At 47.6% G+C, this 5,839-nt stretch overlaps 1 long non-coding RNA gene across 1 annotated transcript; it reads right to left on the bottom strand.

Annotated features, from left to right (window-relative positions):
• Positions 1 to 457: 457 nt before the first annotated feature.
• On the bottom strand, positions 458 to 1,613 carry LOC114610718. Its single transcript, XR_003709725.1, has 3 exons — positions 1,481 to 1,613; positions 1,078 to 1,196; positions 458 to 765 (listed from the first exon to the last, which is right to left on the bottom strand). It is a non-coding gene; the product is annotated as an uncharacterized LOC114610718 (long non-coding RNA).
• Between the last annotated feature and the right edge of the window lie 4,226 nt (positions 1,614 to 5,839).

Raw genomic sequence — 5,839 nt, 5'->3', positions numbered from 1 at the left:
ACAGAAGACAGCATTGCTGAACCCTTCTGACACAGCCCAGCTCCCTCCAAGGAGAAGCCGCTTCCCACATGCCCATTTCCCTTCCACGTTTAGAGGACAGGAGCTTTATCTCAGGGATCAAGTTACTATAGGAATTTGCTGTGGAAATCAGAAATCTGAAAGACAAACCCAGTGCTCAACCACTCTTGACCACCTCCACAGCCTGCAGGGCTGACGGGCTACTTCCTTCAGGCAGCCTTCCTTGGGGCCTGCCTGTCGGAGGGCATCTCAGCTTTTCCTCAACTCTCACCATGCTCACTATTCTGTCCTGGCCTTGTGTCTGACACACTGATGCTTGGGAAATATCATCCCCTTTGAAACTACATTCTTAAGTCAGAGGCTGTGGCCCCCAGGACTAGGCTGAATTTCCTGCTGAAACTCCTCCTGGTCACAAAGAGAAACAGGCTGTCTCCAGTGATTTGTTCACAGAATTCCTAAATTGGATGGAGAGACTCCAGTCTCCTCCTTCATGCAGAGGTTCGGGCCTGTTTGGGGCCCAACAAGACCCACATCTTGTCTGCTCTTGCAGAGCACAGGGACAGCCAGGCCTCCAAAGGATCTCCCAGGGACCAGAGAACTGGTGCGGATGGGTCTTGAGCCAAGGCAAAGCTACAGGAGAAAGAGCAAGGGTCCAGTGCTGGCAGGACCTGTGGAGTTTCTGTGTGAGGCACCAGTTGGTGGCCAGAAATCTTCTGGAAGTCTCAGGTTTCAAGTTCCCACCACATCCTTAGAAAACAAACAGAAATTTGGGTTCAAGGTCAATCCTAAAGCTCTTACATTCCATCCCATACGCAATGGTCCTTCTCTGCCCTCTGCCTCCCATTGTCTTTGTCCAGCATCCCACATCCCTCTGTAAGAGTGGATGCCCAGGGCTGCCTCTGTGGACTCAGTTCTGTGGACTGGGTGGTTCCTCCTCAACTACCCCTCAAGACCAGCAGAACCTGTCTGGGAGCACTGGAGGGAGAAAGAGGAAGGAAGGGCATTCAACCTCCGGTTTCTAGGCTCTTCAGCCTGGCTCTCCTCCCACAGAGCACTCACCTTGGTGAAGGTAGGCATGGTCCTGGGCATCCTGCTTCTCTGGGCAGGATGCCCATAGCCTCCCTCAGCATGGTGAATACAGCAGCTAAAGTGCTGCCCAGTGAGTGGCTGCTCAGATCCTGCAACAGAGAAGGACAAGGCAAAGTCACCTTCCCTAAAAGGGCTGCACTATGGCTTCTGGCTCACCCATTGCAGGGGCGGGGGGAGGGGAAGTGGGGACTGGCTTGCTGGGTGGCAGGGGGCTTTGGGGGTGAGAACAAGCTTCCTAGGTAGAGGGATTGGATAAAAAGCTGGAGCTTCAGTTGTGGCAGTCCACGGGGAAGGTTCACATAGGTAGCTACAGACATAGCTAAGATAGTTGCCGGTTAAAAGGGTTGGGCCTGGAGATGAAGGAGGCACCCACCAACGGTAAACCACCTCCATGGTGTTCAGGGGCTTCGGAGATGCAGTGCCGTGAGCGCCCCTCCTCCGGCAAGCCTGATCCCTCAGAGGCTCAGCAGAACGCAGCCGCTCCTCCTTCGGCTGCCAGCCCCTCTGGCGCCCTTGGCACCGTTGGCATCGTTGGCACCGTTGGCACCTGCTCGCGCACAGGTTTCTGGGGGCGCACGGGAACACTGCCTCTCGCAGGAGGGCCTGCGGCTGCTCTCGTGAGGGGCGGGGCCAAGACTTGGGTCCAGCCTAGTGGCTCTGAACCTACCTTTCAGAGGCGCTGCAGCCCCTCCATTTCTCAGTTCCTCCGTGTTCCCCAAGATGGGCTCTCGCAGTGGCAAGGAGCACAGTGGAGATGGATTTACAAATGGTGGACTGACAGGAAGTGGAATGACAGGAAAAGAAGGAAATCGCGGGTGACTGCAAGATTTTTTTTTTAATTTAAAAATAGTATATATATTGCCTGCATGTTTGCTCACCGCGCGCATGTCTTATGCATGCTTGGTGCTAACGGAGGCCAGAAGGCAGCACTGGATCTCCAGAAATTTGAGCTGCAGATGTTTGTGAGCAGCTTTGTGAGTGCTGGAAACCGAACGGGGGTTCTCTGCAAAAGCAACCGGTGTTCATAACCACTGAGATATCGTTCCAACCTCTTAAGATTATGTATTTATTGAATTGTTTGTTTGTTTAATTAGTTAGTTATTGTGTTTTAAGCCAGGTAGCCCAGGGTGTTCTGGAACTCTGTGTAGGACAAGCTGGCCTTCAACTCACAATTTTCTTCTCCCTTCTGAGTGCTGGGATTAAGGTCTGTGCCGGGATTAAGGTCTGTGCCACTACTCCTGGCAGCTCAAGATTAAAAATATATTTTTAAAAAATGTGTGTGTGTGTGTGTGTGTGTGTGTGTGTGTGTGTGAGAGAGAGAGAGAGAGAGAGAGAGAGAGAGAGAGAGAGAGAGAGAGAGTCAGTCAGAGGACAACTTTGTGGAGTTGGTTCTCTCCTATCTGGGGCTGGAACTCATGTACCGGGAAGCACCTTAACCACTGCTCCATCTTACCAACCACAGGATTCTCCCTACCACTGAGGTGCCAAGAAGTGCATTCAAGGCGCTAAGTGGCCAGGAGCTATTAGTTTGGAGAGAGGGTGGATAGATGGGGCTCCTAGGGCGCGGGGGTGGGGCGGGGGGGTGGGGGGTGGGGGTGGGTAGCAACAAGGTAGAGTTGAAGGTCGTAGGATACAAGAGCCAAAGGAAAAACGCCCTGACCCTGACTTAACCCCAAGCCCAAGGCCAAGAATCACAATCCCACCAGTCCTGAGCTTGCCACAGAAATACATATAATACAAACCCTGCCTTCTGTCCAGTTCACTGCTGCTTCTTGTCTGAGTAATGGCAGTCCCCTGCCCTCAACAAATCTCTTGCTTGAGGTTTTTTGTTTTTTTGCTTTTTTTTTTTTTTTTTTTTTTACAATGTGACTTTGTTGTATTCCTTGGCTCTGGACTGCAAGGATACCTCTCTGAGCAGAACTGTAACACTTTCTCTAGGAAACCTCCCGTGCTGGAACTGAGCTGTTACACTGGCATCAGGGGGAAAATCTTCCCCCACAGCTGGTGCAGAAATATAACACTTCTGTATGGGAAGCCTTTCCCTTCAGAGCTGCAACACTTACAAGGGTAGAACTTTAGGATGAAGAGAGCTTTAAAAAAAAAGTTTTCTGGATAAGGGAGTGACAACCCAGGTGAAGTTACATTGTACGTGGAGATGGGATTGTGTCTTGAACATGACATATGTTCAAGAGAGGCAGACAGGTGTTTTGTTTTTGAATTCACACATAGCACAGCAAATGAATCCAACAACCAAGCAACTCAGCTCTAAGTGATGCCACTAATATCTGAAGGCAGGATTCACTCACAGACAGAGGAGAGACAAGTCAAGTTGCAGCTCTGACTGGCCAGTGCACAGCAAGGCCTCATGCTCACATCCACTGGTGGCAAGGACAGCGACTCGGTGCTGGCTCTGTAGCAAATGTTTCTTGAGAGAGATGTTCCTTGGGAGGAATGGCAGCAAGCTGGTCACAGCCTCGGTTCTGTTTAGCAAGTTCAACCTGGGTGCTAGGTACTAAATGGTCAGCAAGGGCAGAGTCAAGCCAGAGCCAAGCCAGAAGATCCTGGTGGGGAGCCATGGTCACTGGAAGGATCCCTTGTTGTTGGCATATGTGACTTGTGTGTGCTGAGGTACATTGGAGATCATCCTCTGTGTTTTGGGTTTTTTGTTTTGTTTGATTGTTTATTGTTTGTTTTTTCGAGTCAGGGTTTCCTCTATGTATCCCTGGCTGTCCTGGACTTGGGTTGTAGACCAGGCTGGTCTTGAACTGGGCGATCCACCTGTTTCTGCCTCCCAAGTGCTAGGACTAAAGGCGTGCGCTACCACCATCTGGCTGTCACTTTTCTTCCTTTTCTTTCTTTCTTTTTTTTTTTTTTTAAAGATTTATTTATTTATTTATTTATTTATTTATTTATTTATTTATTGAATGAGTACACTGTAGCTATCTTCAGACACACCAGAAGCGGGCATCACAGATGGTTGTGAGCCACGCTGGGAATTGAACTCAGGACCTCTGGAAAAGCAGTCAGTGCTCTTAACCACTGTTATCTCTCCAGTCTTTATTTCTTTTTCCTTTCCTTTTCTTTTCTTTTCGTCTCTTCTCTTCCTCCTCCTTTTCCTTCTCTTCCTCCTCCTCCTCTTCCTCCTCCTCTTTCTCTTCTTCTTCTTCTTCTTCAACTTCTTCTTCTTCTTCTTCTTCTTCTTCCTCTTCCTCTTCCTCTTCCTCTTCCTCTTCCTCTTCTTCTTCTTTAAAAAAACCAACCCAACAGATTTCCATCACTGCTACCATGGCTACACCAATATTATTTTATCTGACATTACTATTTTAGCAGACTATTTTAGCATTGCTATTTTAGTGAAGGATTAATTTCCTCAATCAAAGGTGGAAAAAACTGTATCTCGGGAGGCAGGGTTGGGTGTACATCTTCTGAGGGTGGAGAGACTACTACTTCCTAGGGTTCTGAATTTTACTTGGTTTTGTAAAAATCCGAAGGTTCAATGTTCTCAGCCTCGATAGGGCCCTTCCGCACATCTCCATCCCAGGTCACAGGATCCCTCCCACACGCCTCTATCCCAGGTTACAAGATCCTACTCTTCACCAATTAATGCCCTCCCAGTAGCCACCGACACTCTTTGAGGTTGGGACTTGAATTTTTGCGGTAATTCAGTCAACCTTATGAGAGCTTTGGTTTGGTTTTTCTAATACTTGAGCTCTGTCACTGCTGTCTCTTCCAGGGCACACTCAGGGCACACTCAGGGCACACTCAGAAACCTTTAGATTATTTATGTGTACCTGGAGCCAGTCAATTCATCACTGAGTTCATGCTTGTCCCTCAATGGATTCTGAGATGCTACAAGTTGCTTAGTTTGATCATGGAGCTCATTCTTTTCCTTGGTCACTTTATCCAAAGATACCACGATAGCAACCAGCATCATCATTTTCCTTATTTTTTCCACAAATTGTTAAAATTTTATAGGTAGGCTCACCAAATCTGTTGCTTTTCATGATTGGTGAATCAGGATAATCAAATGCATTTGTCTCATTAAATTTGTAAAACAGTTCACACTGTGATCTTTCAGCACTCTCCAAGTTGTTAGGAGAGGTGTCAGTAAGTAGAGAGAGAGAGGCTTTGGTAACTAGAGGTGTTGGCAAATTGGAAGACCTGTTCCAGATAACTTAAAAAAATTCATCCTTGGGTTGGAGAGATGGCTCAATGGTTAAGAGCACCGACTGCTCTTCCAGAGGTCCCGAGTTCAATTCCCAGCAACCACATGGTGGCTCACAACCATATGTAGTGGGATCTGATGCCCTCTTCTGGTGTGTCTGAAGAGAGCAATGGTGAATACACAAAATAAATAAATAAATAAATAAATAAATAAATAAAGCCTTAAAAAAATCATCCTTATACTCCTGTTGCTCTAGAACCACGTCTGCTACCAAAATCTGCATTATTCAGGGAACTCTAGAAGAACAGAACTTATATCTATATAGATTGATATAGGTATAAGGAGATTTTTATGAATGGCTTACAGGCTGTGGTCCAGCTAATCCAACAATGGCTGTCTACCAATGGAAGGTCCAAGAATCCAACACTTGTTGAGTCCACAAGACTGAATGTCTCAGCTAGTCTTTAGTATACACTGGAATCCTGAAGAAGTAGGTTCTCGTGCCAGTGAAGAAATGAATTTGCCAGTGAGTGCGAAAGCAAGCAGGCAAAGCAAGCAAGCTTCCTT

Source organism: Grammomys surdaster, unplaced genomic scaffold (genome assembly GCF_004785775.1).
Source record: "Grammomys surdaster isolate TR1022 unplaced genomic scaffold, NIH_TR_1.0 126059, whole genome shotgun sequence".
In the NCBI taxonomy this organism is placed as follows: domain Eukaryota; kingdom Metazoa; phylum Chordata; class Mammalia; order Rodentia; family Muridae; genus Grammomys; species Grammomys surdaster.
Note: the sequence above shows the minus strand (reverse complement) of the source record. Positions and strands in the feature narration are given on the sequence as shown.